A 20,420-nucleotide genomic window follows, 5' to 3' on the forward strand; every position below is an offset into this window, starting at 1 on the left:
GCCCGTGTTAGCAAGGGCCCAACGTAAAGTATATTTTTAGGTTAATTATTATGGTTTATAATATTTTTTTACGTAATTTTTAAATAATATATGCTGCACCTTTTGTCTCAATTTATGTGGTATTGATAAAATTTTAAGAGTTAACTAAATTTTAAAATTTTTTAAATTATTAGTTATTGTAATTTATCGTACTTTTTCTTCTGTCTCAATTTATGGTCAATAATAAAATTTAGAGAGTCAGCTATGTGTAGTAATAAAATTTAGAGAGTCAACTAAATTTTTTTACTTCTTTTTAATTAGTTTAAGTTGTTAATTATTATGATTTATAATAATTTTATGTAATTCTCAAATATATAACAAATTAAAAAAAAAAAAAGTAAAACAAACAAATGTAAAAGGAAATATGTAAGTAGGCAACACAAGCAAACATGTTGATCTGATGCTTGATTGTCATCCTTTATAAGTGAGATAATAAATCACAAATGTCTATTTAAGTGGCACAATGTTTAGATAGACACAATAATTAATTAGGAGTGATATAGAAAATTCACGGTTGAAGCAACAAAGATATAAATGACTTACAACAACTAATTGAAAGTGACATAGAAAAATACTATAAAAATAATTAAGTGAGTCTACTATAAGACATCAAGTTAATTTAAAACGTTAAGAGTTAATTTACCATTTTATGTCTATTTTATTTTTTATTAAATATTATTAATTTTTAATATATAGATGACTTATAATAATTAATTAGGAGTGATATAATAAAATTACAGTTGAAGCAGCTGAAACAGACATGCCATAAATATTGAATTTATTTATTTTATTAAATTTGATTGATTTTTCAATAATTAATTAGGGGTGATATAGTAAAATTATGGTTGAAGCAACTGAAGTAGATGAGTCATAAATGTTTATTTTATCTTTTTAATCAAATGTTATTTATTTTTTAATACATAAATGAGTTATAATAATTAATTAGGGGTTATAAAGTAAAATCATAAATTGGATATTATTAATTTTTCAATACATAAACGACTTATAATAATTAATTAGGAATGATATAGTAAAATCACGGTTGACGCAGCTGAAATAGACATGTCATAAATGTCTATCAGCTGAAACAGACATGTGATAACAACTATTTTTTAATTAAACATTATTAATTTTTTTAATATATAAATAACTTAAAATAATTAATTAAAGGTTATATAGTAAAATCATGGAGCAAATAGCTTGCTGAAGCAGGCATGATGAAACTTAGCTCATTTCTACTATAGTAGTAAATACTAGATGCATAGAGCCCGTGCAAGCACGGGCCCAACATAGATTGTTTTTTGTCTTAATTTATGTGATATCGTTAAATTTTTAAGATTTAATTAAATTTCTTGAATGATTTTTAAATATTTTAAGTTATTAATTATTATGATGTATAATACTTTATAATTTGTAGATAATATGTGTTACTTTTGTTATTTCAATTTATGCGACACCGATGAAATTTAGAGAGTCAATGAAATTTTTAATATAATTTTTAAATTGTCTTGTTGTTTTTAAATATTTTAAGTTGTTAATTATTGTAATTTATAATCCTTTTACATAATTTTCAGATAATATATTTTTCTGTTTCTATTTCAATTTATTTGCATTGATAAAATTTAGAGAGCCAACTAAATTTTTTATATAAAGTTTCAACACATTTTAGTTTTTTAATTATTGTAATTTATAGTACTTTCTACTATTTTTCAAATAATATGTTACTCCCTCTGTCCCAATATATGTGTGTTATAGTTTTTTATGAATCAATTAAATTCTTTATATGTCGTTAAATAATTTAAGTTGTACATGTTTTAAATTTATCAAGTTTTTAATTATTTTGATTTGTAATAGTTTTACGTAGTATTTTAAAATATATAACAGATTAATTTTTTTAGACATTTGAAACTGTTAGCTATTATAATTTTTGATATTTTTCACGTAATTTACAGTTAATATATATCACTCTCCTTATCCAAACTTTTATGGTATTGATAGTCAATTATATATTTAAAATAAGTTAAATTTTTTTATTATTGTGATTTATAATATTTTTTCTTTCGTTCCAATTTAAATGACACTGGTATAATTTTGGGAATCTATCAAATATTTTATATCTTTAATTTTTTAAGTTGTTTATTATTGTGATTTTTAGTATTTTCTACGTATTCATTTGGTCTCAATTTATGTGACATAAATAAAATTAGATAATCAATTATATTTTAAATATTTTTTTTTAGATATTTTAATCTATTAGTTATTGTAATTTATAATACTCTCTACTTGTCCAAACTTTTGTGGCGTTGATTGTCAATTATATTTTTAAAAATAATTTAAATTTTTAATTATTGTGATTTATAATACTTTTTCTTTTATTTATATTTAAGTGACATTGATATAATTTCGAGAGTCAGCCAAATATTACGATTGAAGAAGCGAAGCAGACATGTATTAAATGACTCATAATAATTAATTACAAGCGATATACAAAATTTCTATAAAACGCCAAGTTAATATAAAACACCAAGGGTTAATTTATTATTTTATATCTATTTTATTTTTTTATTAAATATTATTAATTTTTAACACTTAAATGATGTATAACAATTAATTAGGGTGATATAGTAAAATAGCGATTTAAGCAGCTAAAACAAACATGTTATAAATGTCTATTTTAATTCTTCTTACTAAATATTATTAATTTTCTAATAAGTAAATGACTTATCAAATTAATTTGGGAAAATATATTAAAATCACAGGTAGAAGCAGTTGAAATGGACATGTCATAAATGTTTATTTTCTTTTTTATTACATATTATTAATTTTGTAATAGGTTAATAATTTATAATAATTAATTAGGGGTGATATAACAAAATCAAGAGTTGAAGCAGCTGAACTAGACATGTCATAAATGATTATTTATTTTTATATTAAATATTATTAATTTTTGAATATGTAAACGATTTATAATAATTAATTAAGGGTGATATTGTAAAATTACAAGTTGAAGCAATTGAAACAAAAATGTCATAAATAATTATTTACATTTTTTATTAAATAATATTAATTTTTAATACAATGATTATTTATTTTTATTAAATAATATTATTTTTTTAATATTTAAATAATTTATAATAATTAATTAAGGGTGATATAGTAAAATCACGAATTGAAGCAGCTGAAGCAGGTGGAAGCAGGGAGGACAACCAAGAGGTGTTTGCTGATGGCACTTATATATAATAGTAAATATATTTATTTTTCACAAAGACAAAAACAAAATTTTGTCTCCTCTCCCAAACGTTTGTTTTAAGAAAATTATATTCAAAATAATTGAAGATAGCAAAAAAAACTTTTACCCGTACGACAATGTCATTCACCGCCACTAAATTCTTTCTCAATGCATCATAATACAATTTTCCAAGAAATTCATGTTGCGATGGTATATTCATGTATATTTTGAACACACGTATATGCAAATATATTATTGATTATCTATTTAGATGCAAGCAGGGCTCGTGATGCCAATTGTTAGAAAATAAGTTACACGCAGCGAAAGAAAATTAGCAGGATCACTTGCAGCATAAACATATAGTTCACGCAAAACATGCTTAAAATAATTAGGATACATCTTAAAGTGTGAGAAGATATCTTGAAACGAATCCATCTTCGAATCTGTAGTCTTCTACAGTGATCCCAAATTCACAGTCGAACACTCTCAATACTTGAGCTCTCAACACTTGAGTGGGCAAGTACTGAATAGAATACCCAACTCTTTCTCTTGTTATTTTTGTTGAATTTCTAAGCTTAGGAAATATCTATTTATAGAGATACTCCCCAGTCAAGTAGGAAATGAAAGCACAGACTGTTTCTACTTGAACAAGGGCAACGGGTGACTTCTCCTTTATAACATAGAAAATAGGATTTCCAGCTCTAGTTTAAAATGAGCACTGTAAGAACCACGAAATTAATTACTGATGCTCCATATTATAGAAATAATTCAAATATCAATTTGAATTATTCTTGCCATAGTAAATTATAAATTATTCTACTAAAACTTCATAATTGCACTCCTCTATTTTTATTTTGTAATTCCTCATTAAACACTTATTTAATTCCACATGTTAAGATTACAGATACTAATCATTAAATTAAATTATTGATGAATTTAATTTGATGATTAATTTTCTTTAGAGCAATGCTTAACATATTTCATATGACGGATTCATAAATCCACCGGTCGGGTTTACGTATGAAAATTTATAAGTTTCTCATAAAAGGCGTATCATCAATCTCTATACTGAGACATAGATTCTATCAACTAACTTATTATTTCACCAATACATATTATTATCATTCAATCTACCAAAAATATTGACCCATCTCAGAATCTCACCTATTAATAAATCAAAACGATAAATAATATATACGGATCATAATAGTTATATCAAGATTGAGAATATTAGTATATTTAACAGTTTAGAGAATATGTTTCTAACAGTCAGTCCAAAATAACTATCTCTGCTCGGCCCATTCAATACATACAAAATGCACTAGCACGAGAAGTTAGAACTACACCATTCTCATAATCAACATAAATTACATTTAATCTCATGTTACAATCATTCTGATAATTTGTCCAAATTCCCATCTACGATTGTGAGCTATAACTTTAACTTATAAGAACCGATGATTTAACCTTCTTTATATAAGCTGAAACTCTATATACCAAATCATCTACTATATTAATTGAGGCCACATATATGACAATGATATATTTAATGTAATGATCTATTGAATTGAATAAATAAATAAATATTTAATAAATAATACTACATCAAAATCGCATGGTTTATAGTATATCTTAACAATTTTATCTTCAAAATTATAGGTTCAAACCTACTAGTTGTTGCAATTTGAGTGGATTTTTATGTTTCAATTTGTGATCTGCGTAAAAATAGTGAGGTCAGACGGATCAGTTGTCAAAATTCTATATTTGTCTCTACATGAACATGTCAAAATTTCCAGTTGAAGTGATCAGTTCTATGCCTCAAATAACCATTTTTTAAAATATAATTTTAAACTTTTATTGGTTGAGAAATGGCCCCTCTGACAAAAATCTTGAAAACTTTGATAGATTCATTGAGTGCTAAATGCAGTTAGTTGGGAAGTTATGATGCCAATGGGTGTAATATTTGAAAGGTACTTGAAATTTCAAGTCAGCTAATCCATCTTGGTTTTATCTACATGCTGCTTGCCAAACTACTGCTTATTCTGTTGGTGTTGCTGGATGGGGCACTAGTCTCAAGCTTGGTAGTGATTCTACTAGAATTATATATACCACTCACAGAAACATTGGCATTACCCTGTTCTGCCTTGGAACTCTTTAGGTATCAGAAATGTGGTATTACACTTTTGTCTCCAATAATTTGACAAAATTTCAAAACTAAATCAGACATAGATCACTTTGTTTACTGAAATTAAAATTCTTGTATTAAGAAACGAAAAAGAAATCAAACAACACCTTTAATAATTTAATCCAAATTTTACTTGGTTGAACTATACAACCAGTGTATTCCCACAAAATGGGGTCTAAAAGGGTAAAGTAAATGCTGTCTATACCACTACCGCTGATGAAGTAAAGAAGTTGTTTTTGATAGCCCCCAGCTCGGCACAGATAATAGTATGAAAAACAAGAAACATAAAAATAAATAGCAAAATGTGATAACACACCACTAGATAATAAAAAAAATAAGACACCAACAAAGTAATACTATAAACTATCTATTCCAAATCACAACATCATCAGAACACTACGAACAAGAAATTATAAAAAACTACAAGCGCATATACAAACAAAGCACTCCTCTGTACTATTCCAGATGCACTCCTGCCCACTAACCCTCTACCTTAATTCGCGTCCTCTACGCCTTTCTATCAAGGGTCATGTCTTTCATAAGTTGTAACCGCTTAATATCATTCCCAATCACCTCCCTTCAATAGTTCTTTATCCGACATCTACTTCACCTAAAATCATTCATAGTCAGTCTCTCACACCTTTGTACTGGAGCATTCCGTGTACCTCCTCATCACATGCCTAAACTATTGCAACCTCACTTGGTTGAACTATCAAAAAATAAAAGAAAAAAAGGAATCATATATGATAGAGCTACTGTTGGGTTTTTAAGAAGTGTAAATAGAAAATAAATAGGTGTTTTTTTCGAAAAAAACCAAGAGAAAGGATGAAATTTGAATAGACACCTTTTCAGGTTGGATGGTTATGACCTTTTCAATAGGTTGTGACATTTTCGCAGAGTTGCACCTTGTTCAAAGAGTTGCACATTTATGAAGGGGTGCTCTATTCTGAACTATTGCTTCTCTTCGTGAAGCAACACCTTGATGGCTATAAATACCTGAATTTTTCCTCAAGTATAACATGAAATTTTGAAGACAAAATACTCATCTTTCATGAAAAAACTCTAGTGTGATTTGATACCATTGAGTACATTCGTAATTCGACCGAATTTGAGGTACCTTTATTCTATTGAAGTGATTCATTTTATCATGAGAGGAAAGATTCCATAACCTCAAGTACTTGAGGAAAATAAATTCCTTAAGGACACACCATGAATTTGGTGGACTAGAATCTTTCTGTTTCATCTCTTTTTCTATCACGACCCAAAATGAGGGTCATGATGACACTTGTCGTAGCATACCTTGACAAGAAAGTTTATCACCCAAAATTATACAAATAGAGAAAAAGATTGAAATACCTCCATGTAAGGCTTCTAGAATGAAGTCGAACTATACAATTAATCATAAAAACATGGAAAGAACATATTCAAAATACCCATCTTGCCCAAAATCAGGTATCAATAGTATAAGAACCACTAATACAATTTGGGAGTCAAATACATCATAAAAATAACTACAAAGAAATAAGATCTTTCTCCTAATACTAATAATGACATAACTACTATAGAAAGATAGAGATGAACTCCGAATGCAGGAATGTCCAACCGCTACCTTGGAAGCTCTAATATTTGCCTGAGTCAAGAAAGTAGAGGAACACTCGAGCTAGGACCTTCACGAAAAGGGCACAGTAGGCATGATTACAGTCTATTTGTACTCAGTAGGTATCATAGGCCAACCAAGCAAAGTAGTAAATAAAACATATAAAATATACACTAAGGGCATATCACCTTCAATCAGAAAATATCCCACAACGGTAGCCCACACTGCTTGCACTAACAGTTCTAATATATCATATACATCATAATATCACAACAAGATAGAACACAAGTAGGCATTATATAACATGTAAATAGAACAGGGGGAATATGCATATACAAGATCATCAAATACAAGTAAAAGAAAATAAGACAATTACATAAATGGCAAGTTAATATGGCAATACAACACAGTATAAATGCAATAAAGTGCAATGTATATGATGATGATGATGATGATGATGATGATGATGCATGAGGTTGTCCCATAATCTCCAGGATCGTTGCACAATCCCTGTATGCACCTACGGTGGCAAGCCTCCCAACGTAGGAACCATAAGGGGTTCATCAACCTGTATACAATCCACATAACTCATATCGGTACATCTCTCAAAAAGGGTTTTATAGGTTGTTACAATATCTCCTTCCCGACACATCCCTCGGGGAGAGTTTTAAAAAGATGTTGCCAATGTTTCTCAGATGTCGCCACAGTGGTGCCAATATTTCATAAATGAGTATGATATGAGAATGTAATGCTCATAACCAATCATAATGAGTATTTTTCACAACCAACCACATGATTTATTTCCATAACATATTGATAAGGAAAACTAAGCTAAAACCAAAAATATAACTAAAGAAAGGAGATAAAGAAGAAACAATCTCTAAAGAGGCAGGACACAATTTGGATTCAAGACAACAACATAAAATAAGAACACGAAAATAAAGATAGATAGTGAGACATAACAACTACAATACCAAAGAAACCAAGGTATGTATCAAACATCAAGACCCGCCAAGCTTGTAATTGAAATACCACAATCTTACATTAACACCAAAGGGACTCGAAGCACCCCAAAGCACCAGTGTTTCTAAGCCAGATTATCAACTCAAGTGAATTCACACTCAAGATAACCCAAGTTACAATGACTTTTCCAAGTCCTACGCTACAATGGCTTTTTCAAGCTCTACACTAAAGCACTCTCTCTTAAGAGAAGAAAGTGTTCTTAAATATCATTCAACAACTAATGAAAAAATAGAAGACTAAATGTCTATTTATAGTTATTACATAAATACCAAACTACCCTTAATGAAAGGGTGCTCCTTTGGAGTGTAAAAGAGAAACATTAAAATACCATAATGCCCTTAAGTTAAGGCACCTTTGGAATGTATTCAAGGCATACTTGGAGTGTATTCAAGGTCCATCTTCATACTTTAGCATGTACATTCCTTTGGGTGAGTGTACAACACACTCACAAGCCTCCATCTTCATAAACATAGCTTGTAGACTTTGTAGCTCTCGGGCTTGACTCCTTGTGAATGGCCTTGATATCTTGATACCCATATCACTTCTTCACACTTTACTTGTACACTCCAAGTCTTGGGTCAACACACTCTTTCACTCATCCATCTTTGTGGTCGTGCCCCTATCATCCTCCCCTTCTTGAAAAGGATTTGACCTCGAATTCTTACCTTGCAAAAATCAAGAGAAGACAAATAAGCGCACATCCTCATGGCATGAGGGTTTGATTTAGCAAAATACATAACATCAATATGCCAAGGCAGTTCATACTTAATATATAACCAAAAGTCCTTCGTGCTACATATTAGAAAGTTATTGATGAATGCACAAAGGACATGGTTATGACAAACATCAAGAGGGAATGCACCTAAGCTTAGAGTAACTCTTCTCCACCCTAAGATAGCACCGGGATTAAATGTAAAGAGTGTCCATATACACGGGTCTAGACAACACTCCCTTTTCCCGTAGTCCTTGCCCGAACTGAAAGACATACTCTCTACAATAGCATATACATCATCAAAATCAAATAGAAAGGAGAGAAAGGTATCACTCACTTCAACCTTATCTAACGTGTCCTCATGTATGTATTCACTACTAGTTTCAACATCATCATCACGAGTACTCTCAACAATAAAGTCACATATAGTAGAAAAAGAAGTAATTTCCAAGCAATGGACACTTTCTGGTTTTATGGAGGAACCCTCAAGTAGACACAAACCACCACCAAAATCAAAGGGATTATTGCTTAAATCTTCATAAAAAGCAAGCAATTCATCCCCATAATTATCAAACAAAGGTGGGGTGTCATACAAAGGATCACATCACAATTATTTTTCAAGGAACAACCGCCTATTGGGTTTCTTAAATATCCAAGCAATTCAAAGCTATCATCACCTAATTGGTTATTCCTTTCTAAGACTACATATTCCTTACCCTTAAGAGTACTCTCATCTTCAAGAAGAGATTTTCATCTTTAGAAGGAATGTTGTCACACCATAGTGGGTTAGAATATAGCCTATAGCCTTTAATACAAGCTATACCTTCAACATTATTCTCACCACTAGGTTTATTAGGAGTGATTATACCATCTTTAAATAAGATATTATACCTAAAGAGAGAGTGATCTATCTAGTGGGCAGAATTAGAACAAATAAGTTTACTCTCTAAAGGATTATTATCAAGTTTCAAAGAGGTTTCAAGCACATAATTATACCTATGAGCCAAGCAAACATTAGGATCATTACCAAAGGGCAAGCTCATATGCTCATTCCTATCATTTTGACTAATATTTTCAAATTCTTCACTTACTTAAGGTCTATTATTTACAACACACATAACCTCAAGTGGTGGACTAGTTTTCCACACAAGTTGATCAATACAACTCCCCCAAGATGAGATACAACTCAATGGTTTTAACACTAGGTAGACATAAATTAATCTTATAAGAAGAGTCAATTCAGTCAACAATAGAATCAACTAGTATATCCACACTCACAACATGTACATCATCATCAAAAGGCAAAGAAATAATAGATTCATAAATAGATAAGCTACTACTCACACTCAATGGGCTACTAGCCACACAATCATCGTTCACATGCACAAAAGTGTAAGAGTTAGCTATTTTACCTTGAAGTTCTTGAGCACATTCTTCTTTACCTTGGATTGGGTTGGGGAAGCCCACTACTTCCTCCGGGAAGCTCTCATCACAATGTGTTTAGAAAAGAGGAATTGGATTTTGTGAGAAAAGTTTGGGTAGCAATTGGCATATCTTTTCAATGTGTCATTTGATATCTTCATAATTGGCACTGAAGCTATCACAATGGTCATTGAGGTGATCAAATGTGACATTTAAATATTGTCATCCATGGTACCTAAAAGAAAGAAATAAACCTACAAAATGAACAAACAAGTTAGTTAAAATAACCTCACCAGTCTCACTCTCGAATTCTTACCTCACACTTGGTTTCACAAGTGTTGACAATTCGGCTTGTACTTCATGAGTGATTGAGGGATGTGTCTACTTTTGCCCAGAATAGATTTTTGTTTGAGGTGACTCAAAGAAAAATTGCTTTCGGACATGAACCAACAAGATACTACGAGTTACAAAACGAGAAAAAGCACACAAAGAATGAAAACACAAAGAAAATGACACTAAAACTAATTCTCAACCTAGTGATAGTTACTAGCTAGCTAATTAGTGATAGATTCAACAAAATGAAACTAGAAACAACAAATTGAAACTAATAAATCCAAGTTTGAGTTAAAATTGGGTTGTCTACTAAATATTGATGTGGCACCTTGTGATTGGACGTGAACTTTTCAAAATTTTTTTGTTCCTCATAATTTGTGTCTCAGCCAACTCAATCCTAAGAGAGTGTAATTTTGGTTTTGGGGGGGAGGGGTAATTTGCAAGGTTTTTGGAGCCTTTTCAAGCTTCAAAATGTATTTGAATTGATTGAATTGGCCCCCCTTGTACTTGCAATTGTACTTGAAGATTCCTTTTGTCTTTGTTGTTTTCTTCTTTTGGCAATACTAGGAAACTTCTTGGAAATTGCCTTTAACAACTAGTAAACTCTCTTTCCTCCCTTTTCAAGATCAAACAAGCACTTTTGAATATTCTTCTTCAATAAGACATAAAGATGAGGAAGAAAAATATGAATATTCAAGAGTTGACCAATTTTGACCACTAGGCAAATGAACTCCAAATTCAATTATTCCTTTAGATCTAGGGTCCCTTTGCCAATCCAAGCAAAAATAACACAAAATCAAGTCCAAAACATCCAAACCACAATATACCACATGAAATCCACCCTTCAAAAGCTTCAAACTCAAGTATAACAATGGTGGAATGCTCAAAACAACCCGGATCTTGCTCAAAACTTAAATCTAGACTCCATTAGTGCTAGTGAGCAAGGATCTAGCACTAGAAACTATCAAAAAAGGAAAAATTATGTAGATCTAAGGTGTAAGGTTTGGATCTACTACCAACAATAAGACAACACATAATATTTTTTGAATTTTTCAAATTTTTGACTCTTTTTTGTGAATATTTTTTATGGTAACAACACTCTAAGACTTAGAGTTGTGGGAACAACTCTAATACATGGCTGTGATACGAAATGATAAGGGAAAACAAACTAAAACTGAAATTATAACTAAAGAAAGGAGATGAAGAAGAAACAACCAGTAAGAGGCAAGGCACAATTCGAATTCAAGACAACAACACAAAATAAGAACATGAAAATAAAGATAGATAGTGAGACATAACAACTACAATACCAAAGAAACCAAGGTGTGTATCAATCACCAAGACCCGTCAAGCTTGTAATTGAAATGCCACACTCTTACATTGACACAAAAGGGACTCGAACCACCCCAAAGTACCATTGTTTCTAAGTCGGATTGTCAACTCAAGTGAATCCACCCACAAGCTACCTAGTAACAATGACTTTTCCAAGTCCTACACTATAATGGCTTTTCCAAGCCCTACACTAAAGCACTCTCTCTTAAGAGAAGAAAATGTTCTTCAATATCATTCAACAACTAATGAAAAATAGAAGCCTAAATGTCTATTTATAGATATTACATAAAGACCAAACTACCCTTAATAAAAGTGTGCTACTTTGGAGTGTAAAAGAGAAGAATCAAAAGACCACAATGCCCTGAAGCTAAAGCACCTTTGGAGTGTATTCAAGGTTGCCTTGGAGTGTATTCAAGGTCCCTCTTCATATTTTAGCATGTACATTCCCTTGGGTGAGTGTACAACACTCTCAAAAGCCTCCATCTTCATAAACATAGCTTGTAGACTTTGTAGCTCTCGGGTTTAACTCCTTATGAATGGCCTTGATCTATTGATATCCATATCACTTCTTCACAGTTCACTAGTACACTCCAAGTCTCGGGTCAACACACTCTCTCACTCATCCATGTTCATGGTCGTACCCGTATCACCAACCACATGATATATTTCCACAACCAACCACAATGTTATATTTCCACAACTATGTGAGCCAATATCGACTTATTATTTTAGTTTCATCCACAAATTTTCACATGTCTCATATGTCAATAAAGTATGAATATATTCATAATACAACAATGGAACCATATTAAGCATCTTAACAACACAATACAATTATTAACATGTATTCAAGGCTATCAATATCACATAGGACCCTACACAGTCACACATATCACAAATAACTCAATTTTGACAATTACATCACATATAGGCCCCAATATGGCACAAAACCTAAATATCCATTATGATTAGTTTTCACCCTTAACATGCATTTTGTACCATCATTTACTACCCAATCTAGTCTGAAAGAGTTAAGCCATAACCTACCTCAAAAGCCAAAATTGATCTGCTACACTTTGAATTTATGACTTTACTTTCCATGAGCGATCTTAAACTTCTCTAAAAACATCAAATATGAAATCTATGTGTCAAAATAAAACCAACAACACCTATATCGACTAATTTTGGTTCGGGGTCAAAACGAACCCCGAAATGAGATTTTTGAAAAAGAAGAGAAAAATTGTAACTTTACTTCAAAAATGTGTTTTTTATATTTTGAGGAACCTACAGCTGAAAATCTAAGTCAAATCGAGTAAAAATGAGGTTCAAATCGAAGAAAAACAATGTTAAAGCTTTATTGGGTTAAATCTTTAAAATTCGAGTTAAAAACAAGAATCGGAGTTGTTTTGAAGGTTAAATTGATGAAAAACTAGTAATTATAAGGTAAAAACATTATTCAAGTGAAAAAAATAAAAATGGGGTTTAAAATCAAACCCTGGGATTTTTGGGGTTTTGAGAAATTAATCAAGAAATTAATAAGAAAATGGTGAATTCTTACCTTAAATCCATAATTGAATTAAGAAATAGATGTTAATCTTGCTTTCCAAGCTCCCACAAGATTTACTTTTAAGTTGTCACACTATTTTAGGGTTTAAGTCTCAAGAGGCAAGTTGAAAAATGAGCAAAATGGACCATAAAAAGTCGTTTCTTTTAATGGACCATAAAAAGTTGTTTTTTTCAAAGGACTGGTGCAGTTCTTTTCTAAAGTCCAACTCGAAATTCGATGGGGTGATCGATATTCATTTGGAGTCTGATATACACAAAAGAACTATGAAACCATACCAAATTCGGCGTTCTGAACATATTGGCGAAGTTGAATTTTCAAAAAAAAAAATATCATTTTCACAAAGTTGACCCTCGAAATCCAAAATCGCAATTTTTCAAACTGAGGGTCAAAATTAGATTTAAAAGTCATAAAATCACACCAAACATGTTAACCACACTAAAATCGACATTTCAGATTTGCTGGTAAAGTTGGATTTTCAATTCGAGGTTGTTTCAATCAAATATGGGTCCCACAACCATATTTCCAATATTTTAACTTTTCGAACAATAGGTCGAAATGAGATCGGGTGCATTGGGACCCAAATCAAAGGTCTACCTAACCTAAAATCAATATGCTAGTAGTGCAATTTGAAGCCATTTGTTGCACGGATCAAAAGATATCCACGTAGGTTCAAAATAAGTTTTTCGAAGCCATCAACAATCACAATATTGCATAGATGGTACCAAAATGCATCAGAAACTGTGTCAATCACTCTCATACTTTAAAAAAATACCATAATACATTTATGGGAAGGGGTAAAACTATAAAATCACAAATTTCACATTTTTTATCAAATATTTAGGTCGTTATATAATCCTTCACTAAAAATCTGGTTTGTCCTCAAACTAAGGCAAAGAAATACCTGAATCAATGAAGAGCTGGGGATAGGAACTACACATATTAAAATCAACTTCCCAAGTAGCTTCGTCAATAGGTTAATGTCGCCACTGAACCTTAACTATTGGGATAACTCCAGAGCGCAACTGCCTAACATCACTAGACAAAATGGAGACCCGCTCCTCAACAAAGGACAATCGCTCATCTAACTGAACCGACTCCCAACAAATGACATGAGACTCATCAAGAATATAGCGGCGAAGCATAGAAGCATAAAAAATGAGATGACCAGATGATAGATCTGGAGGCAAAGCCAACTCATAAGCCACATCACCAAAAGTCCAAAGAATCTAAAATGGACCAATATACCTGAGGCTAAGTTTGTCCTTCTTCCCAAACCTCATCACACCCTTCATGGGTGAAACCTGAAGGAAGATACTATCACTAACACCAAATCTCAAGGAATGAAGTCTATGATCAACATAGCACTTTTGCCTACTCTGATCCGCTCTATGTCTATCCTGAATGACCTGGACTCTATCCAAAGACTCATGAAGCAAGTCCGAACCTCAAGGTTTCAGCGAAAATGCCTAGCATACAACACCTCAAAAGGAGCCATATCAATAGTAGAATGGTAGTTATTATTATATGCAAACTCTGCTAAAGGCAAATATTGGTCCCACTGGCCACCAAAATCCATCACGCATTTATGGAGCATATCCTCCAAAACCTGGATAGTCTGCTTTGACTGGCCATCAGTCTGGGGGTGAAACATTATACTAAGATCAACCCGAGTACCCAACTCATCTTGAAAAGTTTTCCAAAAGTAAAATATGACCATAGAACCTCGATCTAAAATAATGGACATGGCACACCATCCAGACATACAATCTCACGAATATACATATGGGCCAACCTCTAATCACTAAATGAGACTTGAACCAAAATAAAATGAGCTGATTTGGTCAATTGATCAACATTAACCCAAACACTGTCAGAACCATGAGATATACAAGGAAAGCCAGTCACAAAGTCCATGGAGACCCATTCTACTTCCACTTGGGAATGGGCAATCTCTGAAGCAATTCACTAGGTCTCATATGCTCAACCTTTACCTGCTGACAACATAGGTAACACGACATAAAATTTGCTAAATCTCACCTTATACCAACCCACCAATAGCGTTGTCTCAAATCACAATACATCTTAGTCATACCTGAATGGAATATCTAAAATAATGGGCTTTCTCGAAGATCAACCTAATCCAATCACCCACTCTCGGCACACAAACTCAGCCCCCAACCCTTAAAACTCCATCTGAATCAAGTGAGGCTTTCTTAGCCTCCCCACTAAACACCTTATCTTAAATCAACCTTAATCAAACATCGTCAAACTGATGAGCTTAAATTTACTCCATCAATGAAGTTCTAGCCTCCACAAATGCCAAAACACGCCCAAGTGTTGAAATATCAAGACTAACTATCTGGTTATATAAAGACTGAACCTCTAAGGTAAAATGCTTCTCTTGGGTCAAGCGATGCACCAAGATACCTATGTTAGTCGACTTTCGGCTCAAGGTATCCACAACCATATTAGCCTTGCCCGAATAGTAGAGAATAGTAAAATCATAATCCTTAAGAAACTCAAGCCAACGACGTTGCTGCATATTAAGATCTTACTAGGTAAAGAAGTCATGAAGACTACAATAATCTAAGAAGATCTCATAACGGACTCCATATAGGTAGTGCCTTCACAACTTCAAGGAAAACACGACTGCGCACAAATCCAAATCAAGGGTAGGATAATTTCTCACATTAGGTTTTAACTGAGAAGATGCATAAGCAATCACCTTGTCCTTTTGCATTAACACAACACCTAACCAAACATTTGAAGCATCACAAAAGATGGTAAAACCCACACCCTCCTTGGGTAAAGTCAATATAGAAGCTGAAGTCAATAAATCCTTGAGCTTTTGAAAGTTCGCTTACAAGCATCAGACAACTAAAATAAAATCTTCTTCTGGGTCAACTTGGTCAACAAAGCTGCAATAGTAGAGAAACTCTCAACAAAATATCGATAATAGCCTGATAAGTTACAAAACTCTAAATCTCGATGGGTGAAGTAGGTCTAGCCCAATCATGAACCGCAGAAACCTTGGTTGGATCAACCATAATACCTTCCTTAGTCACCACATAACCCAAAAAAGAAATAGACTCCAACAAAAACTCGCACTTAGAGAACTGAGCATACAACATCTCATTCCTTAATCTCTAAAGCATAATCCACATATGCTCCTCATGCTCAACCTCAATCTTGGAATAAAATAAGATATCATCTATAAATACAATAACAAAAGAGTTAAGATATGGTCGAAACACCCAGTTCATCAACACTATGAATGCAATGGGGGCATTGGTCAACCTGAAGGACATGACCAAGAACTCACAATGACCATATCGAGTTTGAAAAGCCATCTTTGGGGAATATCCAAAGCTCTAATCCTCAACTGGTGATAACCAAACCTCACAATCTTCAAAAACACCGCAACACCCTGAAACTAATCAAACAAATTATTAATGTGAGAAAGAGGATACTTATTCTTAACTGTCACCTTATTTAACTATCGATTATCAATACACATCCGCATAAACCCATCTATTTTCTTCACAAACAAGATAGGTGCACCCCAAAGTGAAATACTAGGTTTGATAAATCCCTTATCCAAGAACTCTTGCAAATGATCCATCAATTCTTTCAACTCTGTTGGGTCCATCCAGTAAGAAGGAATAGAAATAGTCTTGGTGCCTGACTCAACAACAATAGAAAAATTAATATCATGATCTAGAGGCATAATAGGAAAGTCCGTAAGGAACATATCTATAAACTCACGGATAAATGTAATGACCTGAGGCTACCCCCTAGTCATAATAATGGTGCTTACGGTCATAGTGACCATAAGATAACCCATATACTGGTACCTATCGTGAGCATTGAGTAAACTGATAATAAACAATATATGCAGAAAAATAACTGATAATGCCATAAGGTTTTAAATACTGAAACATGATTAAATCATAGATCTAAAACATATGAAGACATACTGAAAAGACTGATAAAATAACTAATAACCCAACTAACTATCTAAATATCTGAAAAACCTCTAACTGACTGATTGTGGAGTTTATAGGACAAACCCCTAACTAACTCCGACTAAATAGAAATACTGAACTACTAAGATGAACTAAAATAAAAAAATCATGTCCTCAATAAATGAGGACTTACCATGACTATTGTTGCTGATAAGCTGAACTGTCTAAGCGCGGTTAGAAAACTATACATTTGAACCTATGATATAAGACATCATAGCGTGAAGAAAAAAGTATGTAGTCAGTACTTTGAATGTACAGGTATATGAGATGAGGTTAGGCTGTAATGCAAGGGTTAACTGTGCATGAAATAATGACTGGCAGAATAACATGAGATAACTGAGTATACATGTATAAAAATTGAAATACTGCAAATGTAAGACCAAGCGTAGAATGTTTCAAAAATAATCTATAAACTGAATTACTAAAATTTATTAACTAGATAATTGGAAGTATGTATGATATTGTCAAGCAAACTTAAAATAAATGATGTACTGAATACTAAACTGAGACTGTGGGAGGTATCATCTAATCGACATTCCCCAATTGAACTAAGTGAGGTCCAACCTGTACCCCAGTTGGAAGGGTATCAGTACTATGCCACAGGCACTAACATATAGTTATGTGGATCACTCAACTGGTGTCCCGAAGGACTAAGGAGTCAGTCCTAAACTGGTGGGTGACTTCTAAGATAATGTTAGTCCTAAACTGGTGGGTGACATCTCAGAGAATGTCAGTCCTAAACTGGTAGGTGATATCTCATAATCCTAAACTAGCTATGTAGTTTTGGAACTTAGGGACTGCATCTAAGGACCTAGTCCTAGCTGGCGGGTGAGCCCTCATCCCTAAGTTTGCTCAGTGCTAAATCCTACTCCCAAATGAATTGACACTACTTACTGGGATGAACTAAGCTTAACTGAACAAACGACTAATCATAATAATTAATTGAATGATAATGCTCATGGTATATCTGAATTCATTCTGAAGATACCAAAATTATGTAAACAGCTACGTATCAAGTGTTCATAACCCTTTAACATTGAATGGAAATAATTATAAGGACATCTAAAAGCTTTGAAACCATAATAGGGGATCATTGTTCAAAACCCAATTATTTAAACATTTCATCAAACACATGAAATTCATAATCTTAAGCATGGGAATGGTATAGCATGCATAAATAACATAGTTACAATACCAAAACCATGAATTAGGGATTCAACATGAAAATTTCATCATTCAAACATGTAAGGAATCATTCCATCAAAAAACACTTGTAAACATAATTTATAATTAAAATTCATAAGAGCTTCATGGAGATAATTCATCATAAACATGTATCATTCATAATTTAAAACATAAAAATGGATTCTTTGAGTCCATGGGTGAAAGGGGCCCATGGATGAACATCACACATACCTTAAACTCATAAGGTTGAAAGAGAAACACAATCTTGATGCTTTTCTTGAAAGTTCTTAGATTGGAAAACCTAAATTCTTGGTTTTCTTAGAGAGAAGGGAATGAAATTGATGAACTTAAGGGATGATTAGGGTCTTTTTTTTGAGAGGAAATTGGATAATATGAGCAAATAATTCCCTAATCAACGTTTTAATTTGTGTTTTTATGAATTGGGTCGATTGGAAAAGATGTAACTACCTATTAAATCCACAACTAGAATGCATATTGGAAGGCCACTGCGATGTGATGAAGGGCTCATTACTTTACCCACCGCAACGCGCCACTATCGCGGTGAGGTTCTTTAATCAAAATCCAAAACACGACTCAATCCTCATCCAAAAAATCTAAAACTTCCCCGACACATGCTCCTTACACCCCTGAAAATGAATTAACTCAAAAAATAACATCTGGGGTTGGGAAGACTCATTTAAAAATCCTCTAAGTTAAGAGGCCATAAATAAGACTCAGTCCCCAACACTTAGTGAAATTTTCAGGATTTAAGCCTCTTATGCTTTCAACTAGGAGCTGAACTAAGCTAAGTATAATACAAGGTATTACAATAACTCCCCCTTAGGAACATTCATCCTCAAATGGAACTAATTAGGATAAAAGTTCTGAAGAAACTGAGATCATATACTGAACATGCAGAACTAAAAGGATGATTGCACGACTGAGTCGGAAACATGATACGTGAACTAAATATCATAAACTGAACTGATTACTTGAATACATGTAATGATACGAGAATGGTTATAAGGTTGAGATAGAAATAAGAGAGTCATCTTATAAGGAACCACTACCTCAGGATGGGTCTGGTTTCGTGAAGAAAAGTTGAGATATTTAGGACATGAAAACTTGGGGTATTACAATATCTCCCCCTTGGGATTATTCAAACCCTGAATGATACTTATTTGGATAAAATGCTAAGGAAAGACTGAGATAATGCACGAGGAACTTATGACTTAAATCATGACTAAATGTCTGGATTTGAATCATGATGCATGAACTGACCTAAATTCATAATTTACATGGATGTGAACAAACTATCTCTTGGAATGGCAATATTCGTGAAACTTCTGATAGTAGGACTAGATCAAAAGAAGAAAATCCATAAGAACTTATCTGTCTGACTGCTAAATTGAATTACTTGCTATACAGACTAAATTATACTGAAAGCTTATACTCAATTGGAGTATTTCTTCAACACCTTTTCTAAGAAGTTGTAATAACAGTAGGAAGAAAGAACTTGGGCATGATCTGAATAAGATATATGAGTAAGGACTCTTAATATGTCTATAACTCTATAACATGGAACATAGGCCTATGAAACAAAAACTGGAATTTATATGCCTTAGACAATGCAGCTGCTACTCTTAAGCTTAGACATACTCCTCAAATACTCCCTCAACTATACATTCTTCTTCAATACCACACTTCACTTGAGGCTACTGAAAATATTCACATGGGCACTAATAACTCTATCTACTGAAGTGTGAGCTAA

The 20,420-nt window shown here is 32.6% G+C and overlaps 1 pseudogene; it reads left to right on the forward strand.

Moving 5' to 3' along the window:
• The first annotated feature begins 5,048 nt into the window (after positions 1-5,048).
• Positions 5,049-20,420, forward strand: part of LOC107871912 — a 30,236-nt pseudogene continuing 14,864 nt past the window's right edge.

The sequence above is a fragment of the Capsicum annuum genome, chromosome 5 (assembly GCF_002878395.1).
Source record: "Capsicum annuum cultivar UCD-10X-F1 chromosome 5, UCD10Xv1.1, whole genome shotgun sequence".
NCBI classification, from domain to species: Eukaryota; Viridiplantae; Streptophyta; class Magnoliopsida; order Solanales; family Solanaceae; genus Capsicum; species Capsicum annuum.